This window comes from Triturus cristatus, chromosome 6 (assembly GCF_964204655.1).
Source record: "Triturus cristatus chromosome 6, aTriCri1.1, whole genome shotgun sequence".
NCBI lineage: Eukaryota > Metazoa > Chordata > Amphibia > Caudata > Salamandridae > Triturus > Triturus cristatus.
This window is the reverse complement of record NC_140589.1, coordinates 679,010,112-679,029,613: the sequence shown is the minus strand read 5'-3', so window position 1 is coordinate 679,029,613 and position 19,502 is coordinate 679,010,112. Positions and strand designations below refer to the sequence as shown.

The 19,502-nt window shown below is 48.4% G+C and overlaps 1 protein-coding gene across 1 annotated transcript in view; it reads right to left on the bottom strand.

The window, feature by feature from the left end:
• The window catches only part of CNR1 (cannabinoid receptor 1), a 151,334-nt gene extending 141,389 nt beyond the window's left edge, over positions 1–9,945 (bottom strand). The window contains exon 1 of the mRNA XM_085611182.1: positions 9,316–9,945. The gene's annotated coding sequence lies outside the window, so the exon portion shown is untranslated. The remainder of the gene's footprint in view (positions 1–9,315) is intronic.
• Between the last annotated feature and the right edge of the window lie 9,557 nt (positions 9,946–19,502).

Sequence of the window (19,502 nt, the reverse complement as noted above, 5' to 3'; positions counted from 1 at the left end):
GGCTACCGACAGAGCGACACCTGTTGGGGGAATCCGGAATTACGCCCATATTTGTTTTGTGCTTGATAGGTAAGTCGCATACTATGTCAAACCCACGGATAGCGATAAACGGATGTTTAACCATTTTTATAAGGCAAAGAGGGCCGGCGTGTGTTTGCGGGTTTGTTCTTCATGGCGTTTTGACGTAGTCACTGCACTTGGCTTTATAATAAGCATTCAGGGGGCTATAGTGCTATTATTATGTCGTCAACGCTTCGTTACGGATAGTGAGCACTATTAGTGCATGCACCTCTTTCTGTAAAATCTATAAGGATATATGCTCGCCGCTGGCTTCCGACTGGTTATATGCCGCCGTCAGAGCAGAAGCACGAACATCGTGTCTCGTGAAAACGCACGATTATTCCCCATCCTATGAAGTGCAGTACACGGCTGACACACAATGTGTGTGGCGGTGGGAACGTGGGATTTCAGTCATATACACTATCGGGCGCCTGCCAGTCAGCACCATGACCCGCCCGGGTAAACACGGAAAACAGATCGGGCAGACCGAGTTCACCAGGTCCACCCCTCCCCCTTTTCACACAAGCGCTGGGCCAGCGCTGCACTCTCTCTCTCAGGCGTGAACGGCTCTCCTCAGGGACTGTCACCAGGAGCATCCCCATAACAACGGGGAGCCGCTTCCTTTCCCCCTCTCGGGTGCAGACTTGTGCCAATTAACAGTGCCCCAGGCAGGCCGCAGCCAGAGGTGTCAGCGCCCCGGGCTGGGGGCGTGTGTGAGGGCGCGCCGGGGACACGGGCTGGTGCTGTGGGTTCACCGCACGGTGAGACTGGGCCGCCTAGGGCTCGGTGCCACGGAGGGTGCAGTGACCTGCACACGGCCGAGTGCAGCCAGTGCGTCATCATGGACCCTAGTGCAAGGAAGGAATGAACTCCCCACGGCTGTTTCAACTGTCAGGGTTGGGTGGGCCCCGGTGCAGCTGCACCTGCTGTGGCAATGAAAGCTATGCTCCGCCCTGGCCATGTGAACGGTGATTATCTGCTGAGTAAAGGGGCACAGGAGGAAACGTGCTATTTGTGTATAGGCACTGTACTAGCTTCCTTGACCCTGCGTTATGTGCAGCGTCACTGGAATTCTGCGTGGAGGTGGGGGTTCGCTATTTACGCGGGATGGCTGAGTAAGTTATGCGTCAAGAAAAGGCAAAATCTGCTGCGTAATGTGACACCTTATGTGATAATATTACTTCATTATTTTTGAATTTTAAATCTTGTTAACACTGTCTGGGCATTGGTTGCACCACATTAGAACCAGTTTAACGCCCAAATATAGCAATAAGCAACAGAAAGGTCAGTGCTTTAAATAGGCCGGAACGGTCCTGTACTGAGTATCGGCGCTTTTTTTATTTTGAGAGAGAGAGTACCGGCACTTCTCAAGAGAGACATAATACTTTTGATTGGAGAGTACCGGCACTTGTCAGAAACAAGCAGGCACTCTGTTACAGGGTACCTGCACTTCTATTTTCCCATTTCAAGCCCTGAGAAAGGTGACCAGACAACCCTTGCAAAGGGCCTTTCACAGCAAGCAACAGGTGCTACTGCATTTTGTAACTTTTGAACAGTGCGAGCTACAAAACAACCTTTTGTATTAACATCTGCAGATTATGCAGCAGATGATGGAGTATGTGGCAAACGCTACAAATCTCAAATTATGCGGAAAAAAGCCACAGCCGCACAATTGCATAATTCCAATGGCCCTGGTTTTGTGCGGTCCCGGCTCTACAACCAAAAGCACAATAATTACATATGCAAATATGCAACTCCCAGAAGAAAAAAGATGCACACACCACTAATCCCTGGCACGCACAGCTTGAGATGGCCAAGCACTATGCAAAATATGGCCAGGCTCCTATGCGATTTCTGCCACACGTGGTCTAAGAGTACAATTGCTATTATTCAAGTTACTTCAAAGATAGTTCTCCATTACTGTGATTTTTAGTGCAGGAATTACCTTAATCAAATAATCTATACAAATGCTTACAGCTCCAGCGCTTCCTGGCTCGTGTAAGAAAGATTGAATTATGTCAGAGTAGTGTGGCATTTGTGCCAACTAGCCCCACGACACGAGGGTCGCATTGGCCCACTTGTGATTTCTTCAGACACAGTGGCTTAGCAACGGCAACATAGTACCTAAATAAGCAAGGAAAACAGCCCCCCATTCCCAGTTTAGGCAGTAAAAAACCAGCTACGATTGGAATAGAGTGGGCCTCCTGGATCTCAGAGCCCTGGTGCCACTGCACCTGCTGAATGATGGATTGTCACTCCCCTGTTCGGGCACAGCACTTTGCATGCTTAAAGTTATGGGCACCTGCATACAATAATGAATGTAAACAAGGCCTGGCACCCACAGCGCTAATGCTAGAAAGACACAGCATTTGGGTGCGACACACTTGTCATGGCAGCCATGATGCTGGAGGTATTCGCCTCCATAGCAAAGTTCTCAAGATTCCCAGGTCCATTCATGAGTAGGTCGTCCTGTGCCGGTTATGGCTTTGCTTGCTAGGATTTGCAGCTCTGATTTTATAACCGGATAAACAGGACTATATTCTCCAAGATGCAAAGCGAAACATCTGGCTGCGGCTTTGCATGATGGGACTCGCATCTCTGGTTCTATAACTAGATAGGCAGGGCTGCAAGCTTCAATTTGTGCAACAAAACATCTGGCTGACGCTTTGCATGATGGGACTCGCATCTCTAGTTTTATAACTAGATAGGCAGGACTGCAAGCTTCAATCTGTGCAACAAAACACCTGGCTGACGCTTTGCATGATGGGACTCGCATCTCTGGTTTTATAACTAGATAGGCAGGACTGCAAGCTTCAATCTGTGCAACAAAACATCTGGCTGACGCTTTGCATGATGGGACTCGCATCTCTGGTTTTAAAACTGGATAGGCAGGACTGCAAGCTTCAATCTGTGCAACAAAACATCTGGCTGACGCTTTGCATGATGGGACTCGCATCTCTGGTTTTATAACTAGATAGGCAGGACTGCAAGCTTCAATATGTGCAGCAAAACATGCCTTCGTCTTTGCATGGCGGGACTTGCAGGTCTGATTTTACAATTGGATAAACAGAGCTACTAGCCCCAAAATGCCCAGCAAAACAACCTGACTGGGTCTTTGCGTGCTGGGACTAGCAAATCTGATTTCACAGTTGGCTAAACAAGACTGAAAGCCCCAAAATGCCCAGCAAAACATCTGGGAGAGCTACACATGCTTGAACTTGAGAGGTATTCCATAAGTGACAGCACTCCAATTCCCTTTAAATCAAGTGTGTCTGACACACACTCCTTGGGATACATTATCTCAGCTCTTAGGTGGGCGGTGCCTGCTTTAGCTTAACATGACTCAGCACAACAGATCATGGACAGCATAGCTGCCAGGTGGCCCCATCTCTCCTACAACACCTCCACCCGATCCATATTTACGACAGGGGCATTTAATTCGGGGGCTTGGGGGCTTGCACTGTGCACACATCCCTAAAAGCTTCAGACGGGACAAGGGGAGGCAATGACAGCCAGACAAACATACTGGAAATCCCAAGTGCCTGAGAGACTTGAGGATACATTTATATCCTTAAAAATGCCCAGAAATGAACAATAATTATACTGTGCAAACGTCGATCCAATGATCAGCGCGTTTGTACAGTCTGATCACTGTTCACTTAAGTGCAAAGTTTTTTAAACGATGCAACTGTCTAGCGCCTGGATAAGTCAAGCGCGATAGTCTCTAGTAACTCGCCCTCTGCTATGCCCGCGCCAGTGGGCACGGAGGGCGTTGCAGTTGATTGTTAGCCGGTCCTGGTTACTAAACTAACTGGTGTCTACATCCAACTTATCAACAAAAAGAATGGATCGGACGGGGTTTCCTCTCTTTCTTTTAAAGGGCCCGGACGTCTTACTGGGCAGTCCCTCTTCTTGGACCGGTGTATGCAGAGGTCAGGAGGCGAGCCAAGCAACCACCCCTTGCCTGTCTCTTTTTCAGACAGTGTACTTTTGTATTCTTTTCCTGCTAGTGGGTGACAGACAAACATAGAGGCAGCCGGGGTGCCATTTGGGCGTCTGTGCTTTCTATAACACCGGCAGGACCCTCCCCAAGTAAAGCACTGCACGTCTATGTCGGTCAGCCGCAGGAAAGGAGTGTATGAGGCGGCACGTCACTTTGATGGCTAGCAGTCTAAGCGCTGAGTTGTAAGGCATTCCTCCGTGGTATAGCGAGCTGCAGTATATGCAATGAGTAACTCTATTGATCAGGCAGTTTGGGGCTCCCTCACGCCAAACCTGAGACCAACTTCCATGGAGAGGACGGACCCAGGCGCGCGAGCACTACTAGCCAGGTGTGACGGTGGTTTACTATTGGTGCCCCAAAAGCTCAGTAGTGAAAAGTGTTACAAAAAATGCAAGAATACATTTTATTAAAAGTCGATCTTTCGGTAAATCCCGCCGTGGAAAGGCCACTACCAGAGAGCTCAGCGTCCATTCCGGATTCTGCCCCCCACATAGGATCAGTGTGAGAAAGCGCTTTACTAACGTATGGTCTCCACAGGAGGACTGAGTCTGCCTCGCCTAGATTCAAACTTTTGGCCATTGGCTCCCTTCCCTGCGTCAGTCGACAGTGGGCGTTAACCCACTGGCCCATTTCACCCCCTTATCCAACACGCTTGGTTTTGCCCCAGTTTAGTCAAACGTCCCTGGCTTCACCAATTGCACAGATCGGTTAAGTTGCGGATTCTCGAAAAATACAAACACGTGTGAAGCTCACCAAAAGAAACATATACGCCGGGGTAAAGCCCCCGCGATTACATGTTTTGTTAAAATAGTTTAAAATCAGAACAGATTACAGTAGATTTCGATTGAGTGTGGAAACGGGGGCGGGGCACCCACTGCACGGTGTTCAGTTCAAATGTGAACCTGCAACTGACGGTCAAAGTGAGTATGAGCCTTGCAGTTACCTCATTCACATAAGTGTCCTTTACCTCTTTACTGTGCAATAAAGCGCCTAACTATACAGAAGCATGGGACTGGGCGCAATGTAAACCAAAGCCTCAGTCGGGAGAGTGGTTACACAACACACCGACGTCTTTCAACAGAGCAGACGGAGAACAGACATCAGCAGCACGCGCCGCGCTCCCGACTCCTGACAGAGCTGTTCATGACAGCACGAGGTCCAGAGAGACCGGGAGTCAGTGCGGAGCTCACACACATCATCTAGGAAGGCGCGCGTCGTGACTGGGGAGAAGCGAACTGGAGAGGGAGGGCAAGAAAGTGGAATAGCTAGAGGGCTGCTGAGGGAAAGAACACGTTCGTAGGATGTTCCACCAAAGATGAAGTCTGCTTCCCTAAATACCCTCTATCCATCCATCCATCCATCCATCTATCTATCTACCTATCTACCTGTCTCTCTCTCTCTCTCTCTCTCTCTCTCTCTCTCTCTCTCTCTCTCTCTTTCTCTCTCTCTCTCTCTCTCTCTGTCTTGTCTGTCTGTCTGTCTATCTGTCTGAGCATCCTCTCTCTCTCTCTCTCCACATCCTCCCTACCCCACTTTGCTTTTTTTTCCCCCTATTCATTGCTGCCTGTGTGCATTGTTTTCTTGGAAGTGCCTGCTTGTCTATATATGCTTCTGTATTTGTGTGTGTATGTTCATGTAGGTTAATATGTGTGCGTCTCTATGTGGGGAATGGGAATAAGATTATGCTTTGTGTGCGCGCGTGTCAGTGTTTATGCGTAGCAATTTCTATCCGCTAGTATGTGTATGTGTTGCATATGTGTATATGTTTGTGCATGTGAGTGATTGTGTGCATGTGCCTGTGTGAAGTGGGTGTGTTTGTGCAGTCTGAAAGCTTCTTTCTATCTTTTGCGGGAATCTGCGCGTGGGGGAGAGGGTTAGTGTGGTTGGGTGAGTGTCTGCCACTGTGTGCGTAGGCGTGTGCTTTAACCTCAATACAGGTGGAGAATGTCCTCCTCATCCTGTAGCCGCAAGTCCAGCAGAGGTATGCCTGACACAGTCCTAGGCGCTGCTGGGTGTACATTTCAAGGCTGGTGTTGTTCTGAAGGTGGGGCAAGTCCAGCAGAGGTATGACTGACACAGCCCTAGGCGCTGCTGGGTGTACATTTCAAGGCTGGTGTTGTTCTGCAGGTGGGGATTGGTTGTCTCCAGTCATGAAAGGAAAGCCTGTTGGTTCTGTCATTTCTTCCACTGGTCTGCCAGTCTTCTGGGTCCAGGCCGACTTGGAGGTAGAGGCTGGTGAAAGAAGAATACCGGCTTTCCAGCCACGCCGTGGCTGGGGGGCACCCCTTCCCATCTGCCTCGGACCTCCTAGGAGGCGGAGAAGCGGGAGGACAGCACACCCAGTACAGCACAGACCCCTCTGCAACTCACCACGCCCAACCCTGGGGCGCAGGAGAAGAACAAGAGGCCCTGGTTCCTTGCACTGTCCATCCTTGTTTACATAAACAGCACCTTAACGAACACAAATCCCGGTTTATGCGCCAAGAGGCAGCTGTAGTTTTGCACGCTATACGATTTATCAATATAACCATAATGCCTTAGGCACTGCAGAATTCTTCCCCAGTGTGTGGCCTGACAGGGCGCCCTTGATTTCTAACTGATGAACTCTCCCCCGAGGGTTGGCCTGCAAGTCTTTTCAAACGTGCAGGGCTCGCGCTCCTTGCTAGAACTACACTGTGCATGCGCCTCAGCGCCCCACATAGGGGTAGTAAGCGCTTTATAAAAGCTGCAATACAATACAATACACACACAGGCGGACCCCAAAGATAAGGAAATAATTGAACGAGAGAAAGGCACGCCTTCAATCTACAGAAAACTCCTGACCCCGGCGTACTCCTCTATGACGAGCAGTGTAAGGCCTCGCTTCCCTCCCCACCCTCATGGCGCAAGGTCCTATCGGCAACTGAGAGGGCAGCTGTCAATATTCGAGACAACCGTCTATCTGCACTACAAGAACTTATTAAGGATCGTCAACATTTCCACAAAGCAGGCTCGGATCCATAAATAATGCAGGCGCGCACGCGCGCACTCACGAGCACACGCGCGCAGGGCAAAGGGCAATGACAAATTCGACGACACAGGTGCAGCACAGGGGCGGGCACGGGAAGATACACCCCGGGGAACCTAACCCTGCACTGATAATAATAATTATAGTCATCATCACAGGCAGGAGGAAGCACTTTCCCCGGAAGCAACAGGAAAGCACGCGGCCCCACAGCAGTACAAGGTGCCCGGTAGCCCTGCCCCCCAAGGTCGACGGCCGAGACTTTGCTTGAGCGACAATAACAGATTGTTCTGATTTGGGCGAGTACCACAGTGCTCCGCCGTGTGAGCGCCACATTTCTGAAACGAGAACCACAGCCGCCCTTCAGCCGCGCGTTTGCTGAGAGCAAGTTCGCTGTCCACAGCCAAGGTGCTGAAACAGGCTAGGGAGCGGCCTCCTGTGCCTCCAAAGACCCAGGGTGTCCCCGAGCCTCGCGCTGCCCCCTCTCTGTACTCACTGCTGCGCCTAGGGGCGGTGATCAGCGCGGTTGTTTCCACCCTGTCGCATCGGGTACCGAGGGACGAATCTCCGCGTACTCCGCAGATACCTCGCATTACAAAGTCCCTCGGGATCCGCGGAGGTTTTGAAACTAACGCGTATTTTTTCCCCCTCGCAAAGGGACTGTGGTGAGACGTGCAAAACTACCCACTGCAGCAGCTATGATATGTGCCCTATTGCAAGGAAGAAAATGGGCTCCCTAGCTGTTGTTCGAAGTGTCAAATACAGCAATAATCAGGATCTAGTGGGCCCCTCAGACCTCTAGCCCCGGTGCCACTGCCCCTGCTACACTAGTGCAAGATACACCCCTGACCTCCTGCCTTAAACGACCGGCACGCAGATCGTGGGTGCAACAACCCTCACTTTGGTGTGTCTTGCGTCTTTCCACATGCCGGGCACGGCTGGTTTCCATCTGTCAGCCGCATAATGACTTCACGGGTTAATCGATATTGTTCAGCGTGTCGCTACGGACGGCCAGTAAAGAGGGATAAATTGAAATAAAAGTACCCCGAAGGTAGCATCAGACGGAGTGGCAGACTTCTGGTGGTAACCAGGCTGCAGATGAAACAAAGACGTCTTGTCTAGTGGAGCAGCCGTGGCTGACACAGTCAATGCGGAGATCAATCAGTTCCTCTTCACACGGCTTCCTCTCCAAATAATCTATTAAAAAGAGAGATGGCACTGACATGGAACAGTCACGTGACAGGCAGTCTGTTATATTTCATTTTGTGCACGCTATGTGACAGAATTAACCCAAACGGCTGAACATCAAGGCACGCCGCTTATCGAGCAAGGGCACGTGCGAGCAATATGTGCGATAAAATGACACGTAAAATCTAAGACACTTTAATATACTGGATACACAACATCGGTAATATAAATCAGAATTATGTCTATACTGTATGCTCGAGGGAACTTTGCCATTAAGCAAGGCGCATCTCTGCTCGTATTACACCCTTCAACTCAACAAGCACGGCGAGTGCATGTAAACGGCAGCCACAAACAAACACACACACGCAAACAGCCACACATTGGCGTGCTCACGAACGCACAGACAAAGGTGCATGCACGCGCACGTGCGCACACACAAAAGAACACACGCACACGTTGAGGAACATACAGACACATGAATTCGCGCGTTCTCTTCTATGCACAGGCACACACTCATATGTGCACACACACGTGCCGCGAACATGCATAATGCAGACAAACCATTCAGTATTATGACTACTCTGCGCTTCTGAGACATGTTAACATTCACATAACTAGGCAGCTAAACCGGAACGACCGGCGACTAAATTATAAATATTTTGTGACTGTGAGTGAGGGCTTGAGCATTCGTTATGAAATTATATAACCATTTCAAAGGCATTATGTAAAGGAGTCATGTTAACGGCTTTTATTCGTCCTGTTTAGGAGTCCCTTGATTTATTAAACTTACATTCTTGAAACCGAAAAACAGTTTCCGAATTTTTGGGATACCATATGCCCTCCCGCGCAGGCGTCGAACGAAGTTTCCTAATGTAAGGTTTCAGCCTGAGGGCATTGGCACCGACCCTCGGTGTCGCCCCGGGGAAGTGTCCGTGGGCTGCGTAAAGCCCTGGAGGCTGTTTCAGACCGGTGAAGTAGAAGAAAGTGTGCAATAAAAAAAAGAGCCAGCGCCCACCGGAGCCACCTGTTACTGCGCCCCTCCCAGAGCCCAGTGCCTTACCCGGTCACATCGCTCGCCCGCTCCGGCTGCAGTCGCTCCCGCACTGTGACACTCTAAACTCGAGCAGGGGTGGTCGTCCTGGGCTGGAGATGCTCTCGCTCTGACTCTCTGGAGCTCAGGCAGGGGTGGTCCTCCTGGACTGGAGATGCTCCGCTCTCTGTCTTTGTGGAGCTTAGACAGAGCTGGTCCTTCCGTGCTGCGGAGAGCTCCCGGGCTGCAGTACCGGGCTTTGCCGGCAGAGGGGGGTGCTTGGTTAAGCCGCTTCCCCGACAGTGCAAGACCGGGCAGCCCGGCGGCAGAGAGTGAGAGGCAGGAAGGGCTCTTCCGCGGGCAGGCTGGGGGCAGTGGAGGAGGGGGTGCTGGCACCTCTTCTTTCACGAGGTGTCAGTCTCATAGCAGAAGCATGGGGGAGGTGGGGGCAGCAGGGGTGGAGCAGATTTCTCTTCTTCCCGTCGTCCTCTTCAAAGGCTTCCTCTGTTCGCAGTGTCTTAGGGATGTTGCTCCACAGAGCTGCCCCGCATCCTCCCCTGCGCCTACTGCGCGCTTCCTGCTCCCCTGGGTGTTTCTTTGCTCGCTGCCTCTCCCAGCGCCTCTCTCCCCGCCTGTATGCGCGCCTCTTTTTTTGCCCCCTCTTTCCTTCTCTCAGTTCCCATTTATGAGGCAGCCCCTCATCACGTGTTAATGTGATTCTGCGCTGGCACCGCACATCGGCTACGAGAACAAGTGCGGGAGAGATGGCTGGAACACGCACGGAGCCGGGAGGAGGCAGCCTTCCGTCACACGCAGCCAGGCACACACACTCACAGTCACGGGCACATGCTGCCACCGAAGCTGCCGGGGGTTGATGCATCTCGTGTGCCCCCGACAGCAGACTGATGCCGCATAATCCAGGGCTACTTGCACTGACAAACCCGGCTTCCTCCTTTGTACCCACCTGACACTCTCTTGCCAGGGAATTTATGGGGTGGTATTTGAGATCAAATGTGTCCTTTCTCCCATTCCATTAAAGTATTCTCCCCACATGAAACGCCCCACATGGTATCCAATTCTGTTTAATTGCGCCTTTATTCGCCATTACCCTTGTTAGTAGCTTAGAAAGCGAGGTAAACTATTTGCGCTTGAATGGCGCGTGCGTGAGTGAGGCAGTCTATACCATGTCTAGACGCACAGTGTTTTCACAGAGACCGACTCCATTTCTCAATTCACACCCCACCGTACCAAAATCTCGAGGTCAGAAACTGTCCACCAGGGGGCGCTGACACCTAATGCCCCAGCACCATAGGTTAGCGACACAGGCAGGCTACGAAGACATCTACAGACCACAACGCGCATTTCCACAGCCATCGGCTTGGGTTTGTTTATCAGTCATCAATCAAGCCAAACCTGGTAAAGAGGTGGGAGGAATTAAGGGGCAGCTAAGTGCTTCATTTACCGGCTCGCGCGCACGAGTGAAGCCCCATAAATAAACGTATGTCATATGAAATGTCATTTTCACCCTCAGGGGGGGAAATAAAAGTACGTCATGAGGCTTTCCCGGTAGCGAGGCCTTTGAAAGAGGCTCCTCCGTGGGGCCTGTCTCATATTGTTTATGCTGTCGTGGGAAGCAGGAGAGGTTGCTGACGGGGCACTGGGGGCCTGGAGATCAAGTGCACGTGAAGCCTTTTGTGTCCCACACTCCACTTCTTCAGCCTCAAAAATGCTCAACAAAGCAGATGTCTGCGGCTTTCACCCACCCACAAGTCCACAATTCACATGCATATGAAATATGTCCATAAAGCCGTAGCACAACTACCCCTCAGCCAGCTATCAACAGACGGACGAGAGCGGCATTAAAAGAGGGTTATTCGTCTCAGCAGACCGACAGCCTGGGGTTTTATCCCCCTGGTAATTGGATATCACCTGCGTTACGAGTGCGGGGAAACCTCGGGGGTTTCTTTTGTACAGTAGCAGCATTGCTCACTCACGACTGGAGGAAAGAGCCAGATTCTTCCCCCGCCCCTTTAAAAATGTTAGATAATTTATGATTTACTGAGCACATATTACGGAGTCTAGCAGCCAGACAGGTGGCTGTCGCGCCCTCACGTGTCTGACATATGAGCTCAAAGCACCGCGTCGCATCATTACTGCTTCATGGGCAGATTATGCAGGTGGAAAGGAGCTCGCGCTGGAAGGTAATTGCTGTCGCTGTTTATAAGAACCATTTCTACTTTAATGATGCTGGGGAAAGTTCTGCCTTGTCAGACTTGGCAAATGTTTTACTGGCTAGATGATAGAGGCTTACTTACTACCGGGCCTACATTACCTACTGGGAACAGGGGCCTCTGTTGGACCTGAGGCCACACCCACTGACTCTTTCTGAGACTTGGAGTTACATCATCATTGCCAGTTTAAGGCCTCACCTGAAAAGATGATGCATGATTGCAGTTGGGTATGCCATGCACTCATCGGTGCTGGGCGTTCCTATTTAAACAAAAAGACAAGCCCTGGCAAAACCATTTGGTCTGGTTTATAACTGAAAGTACTAGGCCGCCACTTCCATTACTTAAATCATTCATGCATCTGTCCATGCACTCAATCACTCATGCACTGATAGTGCATGGCTGCTGCTCAGTTGGGTGTGGGAGAGATGTTAGTAGTGTGAAACTGCAGGAATGTGAGAGGTGTTATGAATGCTGCCAGGAGCTCGTGTCTGTTACTCTGTTAGGGGCGGGAGACTTCTGCTGGTATTTTAGTTGTTCTGTTTTTCCACCATAAAGGCTTTAACAGTACTCTTTGTGCTTTCATTGAGGAAACGGCTGAAGTGAAGACAGTCTCGGCACTTATTTAACAATGTGCGTGGCTTGCTCTTGAAACAGTGTGACTGCAGTCATTCAATAGCAAGGTTCTCCTTGAGGATGAGCCTAGGAAGCCCACAACGGGCATCTGGGAGACCTGCTGTAATCACTATATGGAGTGTTATCCCACCTGCTGCTTACCATACACGACTCCAGCATCACTCTTTTTTGTTGGCTGCTCATTGGTTCGCGCTTCCGATACATCACTTTCATTTGGATTTGAGGAGTATCGCTGAACTACCCATTAATTCTCTTTAATTAGTGGCCGTTCGCTTCAATGCAGGGACTATGTCTTCGACCCCTCTCATTTCCTTCGCCGTCTTTGACAAGCCCCTTTATGTTATTGTTTGGAAGAACTGTTTGTTTGAAATTGTTGCTTTTCCACACTTTGCTGCTTATTTTGTGTTTTTGTTTTCTTTTTCAACTTCACAGGTATTGGAGCACTTTACATGAAGTGACTTACGCAGTCACACGGGTTTGATGCGCCTCCTGTTCAGCGGCCTCATGGTCAGCCACTCTAGCGCTTATCCACTCACCTCGACATCAGCATATAAGATGGCTGACACTCCTTTGGAACTCACAATTATAATGCATTCCCATTATGCATTCCAAAGCAGCGCCAGACATCTTGTTTTCTACTGCTTGCCTGTGAGGGGTAGTGGTGCTCACGGTCGCAGGGGTACTGCAGTGCGGTAGTTTACCAACTGCTCTGCTTGGTACAAAGGTTAGACAATGTGCCCACTGCACGTCTCTGTCTGCGTACATCCACTACAATTTACAACACCAAGTGCTCTAACTCTTGCAGATGCAAGACCTATTGCATTGCAAATGCTTGTTAGGCTTGTGAGCCTTGATGGTCTGCTTTCCTGAAAGAGGCTGTTTGAAGGTTGGGTGAGCATTAATAACCTAGGCTGTTCCATTTTGCACTTTCAAGAACCCTTGCCCTGTGACCGCTGGCAGCAGGCTGCACCCACTCTCCACACACCCAGCTTAGATCACTGACCCCAACCTTATGTGCACATCCGGTTGCAATTACAGTCATCACCAAACATCATTACCAACAGTGAATAGATGAACCCGCTCCCCTGGATCCATCAGTACTGGCAGACACTCAACCTCTGCTCCGGGACACTGTCTCTGGAACCACATGAACAAGTCCATGGACGTTTCTAGCGGATGCTCTTTCTGGCTGATGCTAGTCTCATTCAGGGGCGGCTCCTCCTTTAGGGCAGAGCAGCGTCGCCCCACTGCTTTCTTGCAGTGCAAGAAGCAGAAACATAAAATGGTATTTTAAATACCATTTCATGTTTCTGCTTCTCACGCTGCTGGAAAGCAGAACCGTATGCTGGTTGGGGACAGGCGGGTGGGTGAGTCGGGGAGGAGTGGCTTGCCCAATGCTGTGGGCCCTGACTGTTTGGTCGGCCCCAACCAGTCATGCACAATCTGCATTTTCTCCATATAAGCTGCATGCAGCCTACATAGAGAAAATGGGCTCCCTACAGGCGCCCAGGCGAGCGCTGACCGCACCAATCACAACGCTGCTATTTCAGCATTGAGATTGGCTTTGGGGAGGGGAGGGAGGATGCCTGCTTCCTGTTCAAGGAAAGCAGCAAGAAAACACAGGACTCGGCCAGAAGCGGAAACGGTGCTGGACCCGGTAAGGTAAGTTTTATTTTGTATTTGTTAAATGCGTTCCACCCCGTGTGAACACCCGCGCGACCGCTCTGAGGAAATATGAATTTTTATGATCAATTGTGTCCCCTATCTTAGACCCCAACGGCTCCATGTACATGCTACAAGTACATGTATGTTCCCTCCACTTCAAGCTATGAAGACGCAAATACAATTGTGTCCAACGTCAACATGTCCTCTTTCAGATCTGCCATGAATGGGTCATATATTCCGTTCCTAAGTATGCCTTGCCACCGTCTTTATATGGTATACTTTTCACGTTTTCCAGCTCTGGCAAGGTAGGCCCTGAATTCTGCCATCGAGCCTTTTCCTGCTTCTGCCTCTGAATGCTCCAGCCTGGACCTGCATCTGTATCCATGAACTTTGTCTTACTTCCTGCGCGGTTAACGGTGCCTAGCCCGGCCTGTTGCCTGCCAAAACTGTATTCAGCCTTCAAGTTATCTGCTCCGCTCCTCGAGAAATGCATTCCTGTCTAGTAGCTTAGGTAAACATCCCTCCAGCTGCAGAGCAAAGGGCCCGGCCTTACTGTCTCCGTGCAAGTAATTCATGACTTTCGTTACCATGGTAGGCCCATGCCCCCTCGCATCTCATGTAGACACTTAGACGCTTGTACACGCACTAGCAGTCAGTATAGAATAGGCTCTGTCCGAAAAGACCTTTCCTTCCAGATAATATAGTTCCTTAAACACAAGATATTAGATATGATTTGGGATTAGGTTGTCCTGACATCCCAGATTTCTGTCTCCTCATGTAGGGCTAAATGTCGAGTTCCCTTCACCCTCTAGTTATACGTCAATCACACGTCATGCGGCTGCGCGCGCATCTCTGCCATGTATTTTTGCTGACTTTGCAGGATTCTCTTATGGATCCACCCACTTGTGTCATCATCATAATGACGTTTCTAGTATACGCCTTTATGCACGCCTATTGTAACGCCTTTTTCATTACGTATGTGTATTCTTATCTCTCTTCTCAACTGTAACGCCTTCTACATATGTCTTTACTGTAATACATTTTCATATAAATATGATAACCTGTCAATAATGTATTGCTGATCCCTTCCTGAACCTTCGTGGTGACGGAACTCGATTGCCTGGTTCGAACCATCATCATTCCTTTGTAAGGAATAAATTCCCTTTTATAACCTCAAATACCACGGATTCTGCCTCTTATTTTTACTGAGTTATTCTTATTTAATTTTACCGCATAAATTAAGTCTAGGTAATTTAAATTTACCACATAATTGGCGCCCGAATAGGGACACCTCTCACACCCCACGCGCCGGAGGTGCGTTGCAGACCCGGTCTCCTGCCACAGCCGGACGGACAATTACGCGTACCCGCAGGATTTCCTGTATCTCCCTCAGGCCAACGGGGGCGACTGAGGCTGCGATCAACACCCAGACGAGGCGGTGAGGAGTGCGGAGAATCCCGACCAGAGCCTAGCTGAGAGAGCAAGATCCGAGGTATACAGAGGCCCACCAGATTCCGAAGTTCCGAAGTATCCAAGTCACGAGTCGAGTCCAGTCCAGTTTGGTCTAGTCCAGTCCAGACTTCCGAGGCCTTCCGTTCCGTGCTTCCCGGTGAGTACCGTTGCTGGGGACGCATCTAGACGTGCACATTAGTTTGTGCCGGTCAAGACGGGTTTGGGTACACAGACCTGGTCTGCACTGTTTTAGCAGTGTATCTGTACTGTTTAGCAGTACATACAGTATATTTAGTATTATGCAGTTAACTAGTTTTATTCTAATTATTTATTGTTCGTTCTAAAATGTTTTGATATGTTTTAAATGTCGTGGTATGAGTGATTGTTCGATCTTCATTATTGTGTTTATTGTAATTATTGTGTTCAAGTCCGAGTAAGAATTAAGTAACAAAGGATCAAGATGCCGTTATTTTCAAAATTAAGACAGATAAAAACTAGAAAAGGGATACTCGAGGAAGCTGTTCCCATTCCACCTAGGGACACTCCAGGGTACTTTATGTACCATAAACATGGCCTAGATGCCGTATTATATCTTGATCTATGGGTGGACTACACCAAGGATTTAGCAGAGAGTCAGAGATGGCCCGCTACTGGAACATGGGATGCAGATTGCATCATGAGAATAGAAGAAGCGTTATGGAAAAAGAAAGCTAGACAGTCACAGAAAGATGCCATTGAACTATGGCGTAAAGAATCGCATAGACGCACAGAGAAAGCGCTCAGAAAGGAAGAGAAAAGTAGGGAAGATTCAGAAAGAGCCCGAGAAAACATATTAATTGACGAAGGTATCCGAGTAAAAACAGAACAAGTAGACAGACAACGAAACACTCTTATGAATGGTATGTATCCTCTTCTGGCCGAGGGTTTGCCTAAGGCCACCTTGGAGGTACCAAAAGATCTGCCACCTCCATTACTCCCGATTTAAGTACATCCCAAGACCGCAAAGGACATTTTCCTTTCTTCCTATTTAGATGATACAGCCCCCGAATATGCTGATGGTGCGCAGCAACGCACACCACCTGTTAACGACGCTCAACCCCAAGATCAGCTGCACCAACCTCCGCAGCAACAAACCCCTCCTCACGTTCTAAACATTCCATCTGTTTCTACAGTCCTTCCTGCACCCACACTCTCCACCCTACACCCAACAAATCCTTTTGGACTTGGCACCTCAGGAGGTGCGACAGGAGGTTTTTCCACGCCACCGCCAGCAACTAGATTGACTTATAGGGATTTAGCACACCAACGTACACCCCAAAGAGCTAATGACAATATATTAAATGAGCCTCTTACAGATTGTAGATATGATCCAGTGCCAGGTAAACACGACAGAATGTTGCTATCTTCAGTACGTTTACGACGAGTTGCAAACTATTTAATGACATTACCAGGAATGGTTGAACATCTAGACAAAATATATCGCTTTGTCCAAACAGGGCAAGGTCCTGAAAGTATTGGCGAGGCCATGGAATACCAGAAAGTAGACATGCAAAAATTATTGTTACGCTTTTTCATAAACTGCTTGATCAGAAACAGAGATAGGCCTGAGGTAGATTCGGAGGAAATGCAAGTACTTACCAGATGGGGTCAGAATATAGCAGACGGAAAACATGATAAACAGAAGTATATAGAAGTCATGTGCCGAAAGATCAGAAAAGAAGTAGAACGAATACATGAAAGAAGATTAGAAGCAGATAAAACTGAATCAGAGGAAGAGGAGGAGGAACAGTCAGAAATGAACACAGGACAATTAGAATTACCAGCTAGACAAACGATAGCTTATGTAGGAAAAGGAAGATCTTTTAATAAAACAATACGTCCGATACGTCCAGAATGTAACAGAATTTTTCAAACAGTTATCTCAAATCCAAGGACCCCTGAACACTTATTCCAGGCTACTGATAAATTACTTCGAGAACGAAGGGGGTACCATGTGCTCGATTCTATGGATGAACAAGAATTAGCCAGGTCAGCAGTACAATGGGCTGACAGCTCTGAAAAATACAGTAATGATGCGCTAGCACACACGTTTCTGAATCTCGCCCCAGATGAACAGCGTTTAGCTAGTATATACATGATACAACATCTCCTTATATTATATAAAGGCCAACACTCAGATCCTGGTCCCCTACCTGATATACTGATAGAACTACTCATGAATAAATGGAGAGGTCTAGGTACCGATCTAATTAAAGTAATTCTAGAATACCGACATAGATATAGTGCCTTTTTGTGTCCAGAACATGATCCAGCTCCTTCCATGGAGAGAAAAACGTATTACATAGACAGACAGAATCCCTTACGCGAAGTACACCCAGTTAGGAATGATGATAATACGTTTAGACGCGTGTTCGTGTACACGCCCATAACTAAAATAGAACTATTGGAAATGAAAAAATTAGTGCCCAGCCATGACAAAGATCCAGCAGGTTTTCACCGGGAACTAAAGGACATGTTACTCATGGGTGATTATACCTATCCTGACATTATGAAAATACTGAAAGTATTATTGCCTGCCGGTATTTACGAGAAACTCAAAGAAAAAGAGTGGGAAGTGGGAGACCAAAAGATTGATTGGACCGCATTAGAAAACGAAGAAAATGCCCGAACTGCAGGCGTAGGGCTTGGGGACAAAACAAAAGCATTGCCAGGATTATTGGTACAAGTATTGCCACGTTTATTAACTACGAAAAAGGAAGACTGGGGAGCAATCTCAGCTTGTAAACAGAAACCCGATGAAGACACTAGTGATTTTTATTCCCGATTTGAAAAATGTTTTGGTATTAATAGCGGCCTGAAAGCAAGTAGCGATTCATATCCACATCTTTTTGTAACAAAACTAGTCGAGAATTCCCTGCCACAGGTTAAAAATAGAGTATTGAAAGTTGAGAGCACTTGGCAAGCTAACACTCCTTCACAAATGTTACAAATGTTACAGTATCACCAGAATAGAATTAGAGAAGAACAAGAACACGAACAAAGACGTATGAAAGACACGAAAATGAAAATGCTCGTCGCTCAGTCAGTTCCAGCTGACGGTCATAAAAAGGGTGCGACACAGTCCAGTAATTCAGCGGTTCCCGTTAAAGGGACATGCAACTATTGTAAACAGACAGGTCATTATATAAACGATTGTGCAGTTCTGAAACATAATATCTCTACGGGTAAAACCAAGGAGAGACCACGTCCGCCTAGACAGGATCAGATCCAACAACAAGCACCTCAACATGTACAGCCTATGCCGGTTCCACAACAGACCGTAGTGGTACCACAGCCACAGCCTATTGCCGCAGCACAAAACACGACACAACAGATGTACCAGTATGCACAAAATGACTATCCAGAGTATCAGCGATACACATGAAATAGCCTCGAGAGGGAAGTTGGCTTACCCCTTATTGAGGTTCCTGTAGATCAAGAGGGTCCTTATGTACAGAGTCAAATATTAGGGAAAGACAGAAAGTTTCTACTTGATACAGGGGCAAGCAGGACAACTATAAGTCACGACGAAGTCCCAGGGGCACCCCTCTCAGGCTCACAAAATATTTCCCTTGGTTTTTCAGGAAAGCCTACTATTAACGAAGTATCGCAACCGCTTGCATTTACAGTTGGTCCATTGACACGGACTACAGATCTATTGCTTACAAAATCATGCCCAGAAAACTTGTTAGGTATAAAAACATTGAAAGCTCTAGGAGCTATAATATGTTGTTCTCCGGACGGAGTACGACTATTTTTGCGTGACTTTAAAGGTCACTACGTGTCAAGAGACATGGATCACCGGTTACAGAATCTACCTGCACATTTATGGGCAAAAGGCCCCACTGATGTAGGTTGTATGCACATTACACCATATCGAGTCACACTCAAAGCAGGAGTGGTATTACCACGAATGCGACAATACAAGTTACCTCCAGATGCTGTAGTGGCTTTACTGCAAATCATTGACGAGCTCATTGCACAAGGAGTGGTTGTAGAAACCGACCTCAATGTATGTAATTCTCCGATCATTCCGATTCTTAAACGAACTGATCCAAAAGCACCCCCAGTATATCGATTAGTTATTGATCTGCGCGAATTGAATAAATGCATTGTACCACAATATCCCGTGGTCCCAGATATCTCTTCATTACTGACAGCTATTGATTCAGAAGCAACGTTCTTTACTGTAATTGA